Source organism: Eschrichtius robustus, chromosome 3, assembly GCF_028021215.1.
Source record: "Eschrichtius robustus isolate mEscRob2 chromosome 3, mEscRob2.pri, whole genome shotgun sequence".
NCBI classification, from domain to species: Eukaryota; Metazoa; Chordata; class Mammalia; order Artiodactyla; family Eschrichtiidae; genus Eschrichtius; species Eschrichtius robustus.
Genome location: NC_090826.1, coordinates 20407854 through 20418729, shown reverse-complemented (window position 1 = coordinate 20418729; position 10876 = coordinate 20407854).

The window sequence follows — 10876 nt, the reverse complement described above, 5'->3', positions numbered from 1 at the left end:
CCAACTCATTACCGCTAATGTTTGGGGACACCTTGCATACGACAAATGCTATTAGAAAACCAAATTCCATTCTATCAGGAAGCAAAGCTAACAGCACAGAGCAGGTTAGGTGGGAAGATTGATGAGCCAAGGCCCCTGGAAAATAAATAAGGGAAGTGTTCTTTGCCGGGTTACTTTTACTTGTTACACTTGCTTTTTGTTAAAGACACAGACACCCCACTGGCCTCGGTGGCCCAGGGCTGGAGAGATGCGGCTGAGATTGGGAGGGGCGTGTCTCTCAAAGCTCAAGGGGTTTCTGGAGGGGAGGGGTGGGCTTGCAGGATTTGAATCAGGTCAGTGAGCCTCTGGCAAAAGGGTCAATCTTGGGACCCAGCTCTGGGGAGACGCCACCTCTGGGCCTTGGCACTGGAGCAGGGCTGGGTGTCCTTCTGTTCCCAGGACGGCTTGCCTCCAAACCAAGGGCCAGGGCAGAGCAGGGCAGAGCCTTGAAAGATTGGGCCAGCGGGGCAGTTGTGGCCAGCGCCCTACAGGAGCTCTTTGGCACCTTGTCTCTGGCCCCTGAGAGGGCAAGGGTGGTATTTGGTAGTAGCAGCAATTGGAAACTGCACCAAGGTAAGTGGCACGTTGGCCATGTCCTTGAGGAGCTCACCGGTTAGCAGGGGCATCACTCATTCACCCATTCAACACATAGTTGTTGAGGGTCTTCTGTGCTCTGTTCTGGGCATTGGGGATCCATCGGAGAAGAAAGTGGAGTCTGGTCTTCTAGACAAGTATCCTCCAGGGATACGCTGACTCCCTGGAGGTGAGTGCTCGACAAGAGGGATGTACGCAGGGGAGGGTCCCCCTGACTGTCAGGAGGGGTCAGGAGAGGCTTCACGGAGCAGGAGTCCAGGCGGGCCTGCGTTCAGGAGGTCACCAGCGGAGCACTGGGAAGAGCATTGCAGGGACTGGAAGAACAGAGGCAAAGGCCTGGGGGCATGTCCATGGGACTGTGAGGACGTAGTCCAGTGGTTCTGGGCAGAGGGACTGAGGGTGGTGTGAAGGGAGAGGATGCAGGAAAGACAGGCTGGGCTCCACCCAGCGTGTGGAAATCTTGGACTTCATCCTGGAGACAACGCAGTCACCAGAAGGGAGGAACGTTGCGCCACCAGGCACCTTCAGACTGCTGAGGGCGGCTCCCTGCCCACGGTGTCCCTGCTTCTGCCTCGAGGCACAGGAGTTCCACTTCCACGAGCCGGGGGTCGGTGTAAATACTCCGCAAACTCCACCCGCCCACTGGAAGAGGAGGGAGGGCCGGGCCTTGCTGTAGCCTTGGTGGCAGGGTCACTGCCTCAAACCCTGGCCGTGGTTCTTTCTCTCTCACACACACATCCACACCTGCCTGCCTTCTGGAAGCATCCTCTTTTCTTCTGCTTCCGTCTCCCGGGGTTAGCTCGCCAGGAACGGGTCTCCCTCCGGCAGGAGGCTCTGCCACTCTCCAGGCAGTAAGACGAAATTAGGATTTTCTACACTAGCTCTACTGAGATAATAAACCGGTGGGGGTGGGAGTGAGGTTGGGGGGTAGCGAGAGCCATGTGGCTCTGTGTTTCTCCCCTGTTGTCTGAGACCTTGGAGAGTCAGAGGGGTGATTCGCCTCAGACCCAACACTAACATCTTGGCAGCCAGTAATAGGACCGGCATTCCAAATGGGAGCAAAGTGTCACTTGGGAAAACTGAGGCTTCTGGTGCCATTGCAGGAGTGGCTTTACCTGTCTGGACCCCGTGGACCTCTCAACAAACTTAGTACCTACTCTGTGCCGGCAGCTATGCTACATCCCAGGAGCACAGTAGCGAAGAAGACAGACAGGGTACTTCCTCCCTTGGAGCTAAATATCCTAGTAGGAGGAGAGAGGTGATGAACATACGGAGAAGATAATTTCGGATAATGGTGAGCACGAAGGGGTAAAACAAGGTGCTACAGGCGGGGGTAGGTGACTTCAGCTAGGAGGTAACACTTACACTGCAACCTGAGTGAAAAGAAGAGGCCAGCTCTGTGGAGAACGGAGGAAAGGGCATCCCAGGCAGAGGCAAGAGGAAACGAGTTTCCTCTTCCTGCCTGGGATGCCCTTCCTCTTCTGGGCAAAAGCCCAGGGGTAGAAACAAGCTTGGTGTGTTCAAGAAACATGAAGAAGGCAGAGTGAGTTATTGGGAGAGTGACAGGAGAAAAGCTTGGTGACAGAGGCTGGGGCCATGTCATCAAGGAGATTGCAGGCCATGGCAACAAGTTTCACTTAGATATGATGGGAGACCATCATAAGGTTTTAAGCAGGGGAGTGACATGTGATTTGTTTTTAAAAAGACCTTTCTAGTAGCCAAAAAAGAGAAACAACCCAGATTTCGATTCATGAGTGGATAAACAAAATGCGGTATAGCCATACAATGGGTATTACTCAATTAAAAGAATTGAAGCGCTGAGGTGTGTTACAGTGCGAACAAACCTCAAAAACATTATACTGAATGAGAGAACTGAATGAAAGAAGCCAGACACAGAGACCACATACTGTATGATTCCATTTATGTGAAATGTCTGGAATGGGTAGATCTACAGAGACAGAAAGTACATTAGTGGTTGCCTGGGGCTGGAGTGGGGAAGGGGAGGAGAGAGGATGGGGAGTGTCAGCTGATAGCTATAAGGCTTCTCTCGGGGGTATGAAATGTTCTAAAATTAGATTATGTTGATGGTTGTACAACTCTGTGAATATACTAAAAAAAAAAAGAATTGTCTGCTCTAAATGGGTGAATTTTATGGCATATAAATTATAAACCAATAGAGCATTTTAAAAATTTTTATTTATTTTATTTATTTATTTTTGGCTGCGTTGGGTCTTCGTTGCTGCGTGTGGGCTTTCTCTGGTTGCGGCGAGCGGGGGCTACCCTTTGTTGCGGTGCCCATGCTTCTCACTGCGGTGGCTTCTCTTGTTGTGGAGCACGGGCTCTAGGCACGTGGGCTTCAGTAGTTGTGGTGCGCGGGCTCAGTAGTTGTGGCACACGGGCTTAGTTGCTCCGCGGCATGTGGGATCTTCCCGGACCAGGGCTCGAACCCGTGTCCCCTGCATTGGCAGGCAGATTCTTAGCCACTGCGCCACCAGGGAAGTCCCCAGTAAAGCATTTTTAAAAAGACCTTTCTGGTTTCCGGGTAAAGGATAGACTGAGGGGAGCAAGAGTGGAAAGAGGGAGACAGGAGGCTCGTTCAGCTCCCAGCCCTTAGATGTCAGGGGCTGGGCTCCTGGAGAGAGGCGGGAGGATGCAGCCAGCGATGCGGCGGCTGATGAGAGACAGGGCTTGCTGATGGGTCAGAGGAGGGCGGTGAGAGCAAAGACAAGCATCGGTTTGGGCTTGAGCTCGGGTAGATGGTGGTGCCATTCCCGAGGCGGGGAAGCCTGAGAGGCCCGGGCGGGGCGGGGGGAGCTGGGTCGGGGCTGCAGTGTGGAGATGCCTGAGCTGCCCGTGTGGAGCAAAGCCTGAAGCTGTCAGGGAGGCAGTGTGTGGGAGTCCGGAGCTGCAGGGGGGCAGTGCCTGGGCTAGAGACTTGGGCGTCCCCAGCCTCTGGATGACATCTAAAGCCACCAGATTCAACGAGATCTCAAAGGAGAGAGAAGAGGCCTTTGGCCTGTGTGGCCACAGCAGCTGTATGTGGCCACAAATGTGGCCGAGCCTTGGAATGCTGAATGGCTTTGGCTGGACTCAAAGGCGCGGGGCTGGGGCTGTGATTAGCCAGAAAATAGATTGATTGTAGGGGTCACGACAGCCTCCGGCTAGACTCTCATGCTGTCCAGGCGGAGAGAGATTTGTTTCCTGGGGTCGGGCCGGCCCCTGGGACTCTGCCCACATGCACTGCTTTATTCTCAGCATCACTAGCCTGGCTGCCACCGGCGTCGCCTGGGGCCTTTGAATAGAGACCAGAGCCCCAGCCCGACCCGCACCCCAGCTGGTTTGGAGAAGTGGGGAGAGCATTCTCCCAAGTGCGCCAGCGATTCTGATGCACAGTCAGGGTTGAGAATCACTGGGCTGCAGCGAGCACTAGCTGAGTTTTCCTCTGTGGGATTTTTGGAGTGCTAAGCATCGAATGCCAAATCCGGAAGAATTTTTCCTTTTTATAAAACCACCCTCCCCGCGATCCTGTTGCTCATTCAGGACTGGAAGCTGAGAGTTTCAAATGCAAAGACAGCCAAGTTCCACACAAGCTACAGAAAATGAATCTGCCATTTGGGGGCCTTCAAACAGTGTCAGGCACAGGAAGAGGGTGCGGAGTTAACAGCCCCACGCTCTGCTCCTCGTGTCCGTTTTGAACTGTGGCCACGGAGAGAACAGGGGTTGGGGGTCAACCTCCCGGTTTGCCCAGGACTGAGGGTCGCTCACTATGAACAGCTGCAAAGTCCCAGGCCAGCTGGGATGAGCCGGCCGCCCTACAAGGGATGGACATATCTTAGGTGCCTCCAGGATGCTTTATTTCATAAGCTCTGATCTTAGTTGTGTACTTCAGAGGTTTTAACCACAAAGGATAGAAGAGGGCTTTATGATGGCCAGACAAAAAGTGTGAGGGCCCTTATTATATAGGAGATAAATCGTTATACATTGTCTCTTACAAATTTGAGACAGAGGAAAACTCAGTGGAATTTTTATAATTCAAAGACCAAGAAGGGAATTAAAAGATTTTGTGCTGAAATTAGCGGTGGACGAGGTCAGCATAGGATTCACTCTGGGGATGGCAGGTATTGACAGGAAGCAGCAGGAGGGAGTTTTCCGGGGGGCTGGGAATGTTCTGTCTTGATCGGGGAGGTGGTCATAAGGGCTGTACAGGGGTCAACATTTCCTGAGCTGTGAATTTAAAATTACTGTCCTTTACACGTGTTACTGGATTACATTAAACCTCGATCGAAAAGGTTTTATTATTATTTTTTTTAGTAAACATTCCTATGACATTAGGCAATTTTCAATTTTCAACTGTTTTTCACTCTATTTTCAGTTTGGGGGGGGCTAAATAAAAAATAAGAAATTACCACCCCCCAAAAAAAAGTTTTTTTAAAAAAAGTTTCATTTAAAAACTCAAGGAGAAACAGGACTGATTTAAAGCAGAAAAATGAAAGTAAAATGAAGGAAGACATGGTGATTGAGGTGGAGCAAGGGGGGGATTTCCTTAAGGGCAGGGTGAGCGCAGAGACAAAGATGCAAAGGGAAGAGGAGGCTGACAGTCTCGCAAGATGGGAGCAAGGGGTTGGAGGCACTGGAAGTGTTCCTCAATGGGAGGGATCCTGGAGAGATTTAACAGAGACAGAGGCAGGATCTCAGAGAGCACTGTCAGATGTTCCCTGGAGAGCCGGGAGCCCTTAAAGCCACGGTGGGTGGCAGCAGTCAGGGTGGACCCCTTGGCCAGCAGGTGAGCGTTGGGCAGAGAAGGTGTGGAGGCCACATGGTGACTGTAGGTGGGGAGCCACGTGCCAGAGGGAAAGCCCTGGAAATGTGCGGAGTCAGGACCCTCCGGGAAGTGCTGGGAGGGCTCTAAGGCAGAGCAGGGTGGGGGGATGGCGTGGGCAGGTGGGTGGAATCCAGGCCTGTGGGGGACGCCCATGGCAGGCCGTCTCCTGGCCGGCATTCCCCACGGGGAGGGGGGTGAAGGCGGAGAGAGTATTATGTTTGAGACCCAGAACCCAATTTGACTTCGTACCTGCCACAAATCCAGAAGGTTCCAAAGAGAAAAGAGAGGAAGGCCCTGGACCCCACAAACAGCCTTGGTTCCGCATGCACAAGGGAAGGAGAAGAGCCATCTTAGGAAGAGGCTTCTATTTTTAAGAAACGCAGCTGGGATTGCTTGAAAGGAGCGGGGGGGGGGGGGGGGGGGAACGGAGTGGAGTGGAAGCCGCAGGAACGAAGGTCAAAGGGCGGCTCCGGTGGCTTGAAGCCTCCCAGGCCCGAGACCGGAAGAGTCCAGAGGCTGAGGACGGGCCGCAGGAACACATGGCAGAGGGCACTGGCCTCTCTCTGCGCTCCTGGGGGCACTGGTTCCAGAAGCTTCTACTTAGGAACCCAAGAATGGTTTTCCACTGAGACAGATGTAAGAGGAAAAAAAGAATTCTTAGGCCTCTCCACTCAGAAGTGAGAGGAAACTTTCAAAAATGGAAAGTAGGTCATCTCACTCCCCAGCTTCAAACCCTTCCTAGCTTCTTGCTGCTCTCAGGTTAAAATCAAACTCCGCCCAGTTCTAGAGGCCTGCAGGGTGGAGCCCCGTCTGTCCGACTTCTTCCAGCCGGTAGGACAGCGCCTCCCCCTGGCTTGCTGGCTTCCCGCTCCTCAGACACACTAGAACTTCCCACCCCTGAGCCTTTGCACTCGCTGTTACCTCTGCCTGGGATGCTCTGTCACACGTGTCAGCTCCCCGGGGCACCCCGACCTCCCCATCTGTGTCCCCCCGTTACTCTCACATGTCCCCTATCCGTGGCCTCCGCCTGCACTCACCTTACAGATATGTTTACATCTCGGTCACTAGCCTGGAAGCCCCGTGGAAAGAGCCACCTTGTCTGTCTTGTTCTCAGCTGCAGTTTTAGCACCTTGCTCATTGCGCAGCAGAGATGGTTAACGGTTACTTGTTGAATTACAAAGCCTGGAGGATTCCAGAACAGTGCCCAGGGCAGCAGCAATGAGCCCCATAACCCAATCTCAAGAACTTACTGGATAGAGAAATGCAGAGAGAAAAGCACAGATGGCCTGGTAGGGAATGGACCTGTTACAAACGTGGGGTCTCCTGCACATAGGAGGGGTGGAGAATGTGACCCGGGCAGAGCCCACGCTCCAATCAGCACTGGGCGCCAGCAACCAGGAGCAAAGGTACCTAGTCATTAAAAATACGCAGAATCGTGCCTGGAGAGGGTCGCAGGCAGGTCCTAAGGCCTAGGACTGCCACAGTTGAAATTCTCTAAAGAATTGCAGAAGATGGAAGTATCCCTAATGCCTCCGTCCTTGGGAGGAGGCCAAGCATGTACAGGGTTTCTCCTCCAGGTTAGAGGAAGTGACCCCCGAGGCTACACCACCTGGCCCCTGGAAGGGCTGAGGCTTTTCTCCACCTGGGACTCTCCGTCACTGTTCCAGCCCCTGCATGATGAGGGCATCATGGGTCTGGATTAGCAGGGCTCTGGAGCATTATTTTGCAGGAATGACAGCCAGAGAAAGTGGAGTTTGCTTGTAGATTCTAACCTCTGGCTGTTGCTGGGATTCTTCACGTCCTACTGAGTGACCCCAGAAAAGCAAGATGCTCCAGAAACTCAGGGTCAGGTTAATTCAACATTGGAGGAGGTGACAGGGCCACCCCCAGTGATGTAGGAGATGGTTCCTCAGCTGCAGCTGTAGGAACCCCAACATCTGAGAGGGCCTGACATCTAAGGAAAAAAACTGAGAGCAGAATTTTTATTCGGGTCAAGACTGTGCAGAATAAAAATTGGAGAAGGAGGAGTTTGGACTTCAATTTCCTTGGATTTCAGTTTCCGTGACAAAGAGATTTCATTGTGAATTTTATTTTATTTGTTTTTTTGAGGAGAGAATTAAGTGATCGGAGGGTGTTTCTGTTGTTCAAAGGGGGGGCAGGCTTCTTCTTCTTCTTTGGTTTCTGGCAGAACCTCTGATAAGCCACACACGCAGAATTGAGGCGGGAGTGATATGGGATGGAGACTGACCAGGCATAGGTTTTGCTCTGGGGTGTCGGGTGGCCTTGGAGGTCAGCCAGCATCGGTTTTCCCACCTCTGCCTGAGTGAGAGTCACCAGAGGGCTTGTTACAAACAGACTGCTGGGCGCCCCCAGAGCTGCTGATTCAGTGGGTCTGGGGCGGGGCCTGAGAATTTGCATTTCTAACAAGCTACCAGGTGCTGCTGGTGCTGCGACCCAGTTCCGCACTCTGGGAGCCACGGATCTAATGACTGTCCAGTTCTGAATCATTCTGTGGCCCAGTGCAGAATCCGCACCCTCCCTGCCCCCCCCCACCCCCCACCTTCCAGGTCTCAGGGGACTGGTGGTGAGGGGCTCCTGATGGAGCTGGGACGATCTGGGTCATCTCCCCACACCACCCCCTCCCACCGGGAGACAGCCAACCCCTGATGACTGCCAGGTTGGCCAATAAATTCTAAGGCTTAGGAGAGGGAAGTCGAGGGGTGTGTTTGTGCGTGTGTGTATGTGTGTGCACGTGAGTGGGTGTGGTTGTGTGTTTGTGCATGTGTATATGTGTGAATGTGTGAGTGTGTGTGCATGTGAGGGTGTACATGTGTGTGAGTGTGTATGCATGTGAATGCATGCGTACGTATGTGTGTATGTGAGTGTGTGTGTGTGAAACCTTTCCCTCTACTCGGCATGCTCTCATCTCAGCCCCCAGATTGGGGACATCCCCACGTGGAGAGTGATAAGCAGCTCTGGCCTGTCTCCCCACTCTCTCCATGGGACGAGAGGTGGACTAATCAAATCAGTTTCCTCCTCCGTAAATAGCTGCAGGCCTAGCCTCCCTTCCAAAGTTGTAGGAAGGATTCAGGGTCTCCATGAAAAGGAAAGACGAAAAGGACCTCAAACACCCTCCAAAGCAGAGACACCACTCTGCCAGCGTCCTGCGCAAGCTCTCAGCATCTTCCTCCAGCCCTCCACCCCTGCCTGAGCGTCCTTCACAAGCAGGCTGGCCCCTGGAAGCCCTTGGACAGCCTACAAATCTTCATCCCAACTTCCCAATTTTCCAGATTCAGGGCTAACGGCAATGTGCTTGTTCTATGCGAAAAACAGAAAATGTTCAGATTTATTGCTTTGAGAGTTTGGTCTGTCTCTTGGGCCTGGTTGATGTGGTTTCCTCCAAGTTTCATAGCATTTTGTTAAAAAAAAGAATAATTTTTGACAGCAGTGTTTTGCCTCACATTTACGCAAGGTTTATAGTTTAAGAAGAGTGTTCACATAATAACAATAACAATCATCACTATATGTATTGAGTTCCTACACTAAGGAGCTCAATTCACCCTTGAAACCACCCTCCCTTTCCACAGATGGAAAAGCAGAGGCTCAGGGAGGTTAAGGGGCTTGCCCAAGGTCACACAGCCCAGAGAAAGGGCAGGGTGGAGCTGAACCCAGGTCCATTCGGTTTTGGCCTGTGTTCCTCCTCTCCTGGCCTGCCATTCTGCCTTTCTTAACTTCAACCTGACTGAATGCAGGCCAATCTGCAGATAAACAGTGAGTGAGAAGAAACACAAAACAAAGCAAAAACCAGGGGCTTTTGCAGAACACAGAGGCTGGAATGCATATAAAAATAACCATGTGGGGCTTCCCTGGTGGCGCAGTGGTTGAGAATCTGCCTGCCAATGCAGGGGACACAGGTTCGAGCCCTGGTCTGGGAAGATCCCACATGCCGCGGAGCGACTAGGCCCATGAGCCACAATTGCTGAGCCTGCGCGTCTGGAGCCTATGCTCCGCAACAAGAGAGGCCGCGATAGTGAGAGGCCCGCGCACTGCGATGATGAGTGGCCCCCACTTGCCGCAACTAGAGAAAGCCCTCGCACAGAAACGAAGACCCAACACAGCCATAAATAAATAAATAAATAAATTTATTTTAAAAAAAACCAAAAAACCATGTATGTTCAAGGGAATCGTCCAGTCCCCAAACAGTAGGTTTTGTGCTAAGATTCTTTCTGTAACGATGCAGGTGGTGGAGGCTCCAGTGGGGCAGGGAGTCAGCGAGCGGAGGACTGGCTCTCTGAGCTCTAAGGCTGCACTGTCCAAATGGCGGCCGGTAACCGCACGTGGCTATTTAAATTTAACTAAAATGAAATAAAATTAAAAATTTAGTTCTTCAGTCGCATTTGCCACATTTTAAATGCTCAATATCCACCTGTGGCCACCCTTTTGGACAGCAGTTCAAATAGTCGCCCTTTTGAACATTTCCATCATCACAGAAAGTTCTACTGGACAGCATTGTTCTAAGCCCCCAGTGAGCCTGCTCCTGTCTTATCTTGACTGTCCTGGAGGAGCGGGAGCCACCGGCGTAGGTGATAGACACCTGTTCTGAGGTAGGTCCCTCTGTAGCCAAGGTACCGATAGACGCCATCCCAGCACCAACTCCACGGATGCACATAAAGGGCAGAAACTAAAGGAGTGGCCGTTCACTGAGGCCGTGCTACTCAAAGTGTGGTTCAAGGACCGGCAGCGGCAGCGTCTCCTGGGAGCTTGTTAGAAACACTCCATGCCAGACCCACTGAACAAGAACCTGCATTTTAATAAGACCCCCCAGGTGATTCAGGTGCACATTCAAATTTGAGAAGCTCTGACTTAAGAGACAGGCTGAGCGGGATCAAAATATTGTCCCAAATATAGGAAACCAATCAGATATTTTTAGATACAAAAAATAGCATCCGCAACCTGTCCCCCCAGTAGTGTGTGATTAAGCATGAGTCACAGAGGGCTGAGCATCTCTGTGCCACGTGATCAATCAGCATACTTCCAAGGTTAGCTCCCTATGGCGCAGCTGGTCCATTCCCCACAGCTAGCACCTTCTTAAACCATGATGGGGTCACCTCTCCAAAGTACAGAGAACAGAACTAAGACTCACAACCTGGATCTCAGGGATGCTGCCTTTAAATCAGATTTTCTATTTTTGCCTTTCTTACCAGCGCGTTTGGCTTTTGAACTTTGCAAATTGCCAAAGACACAATGCAGTGTATAAAGCCAGTCTGAACAAACACACAGTGCTTTAAAGGGAGGCATCTTGCAAAGGGCTGTATCCCCCCTTCCCAGGGACGTGATGCCCCGCAGGCCCCAGTGCCTAAAGCCAGGTGCTACTGAAGCTTTCTGGGAAGGAACCAGCATCAAGCCCATCCATGAAGAAAA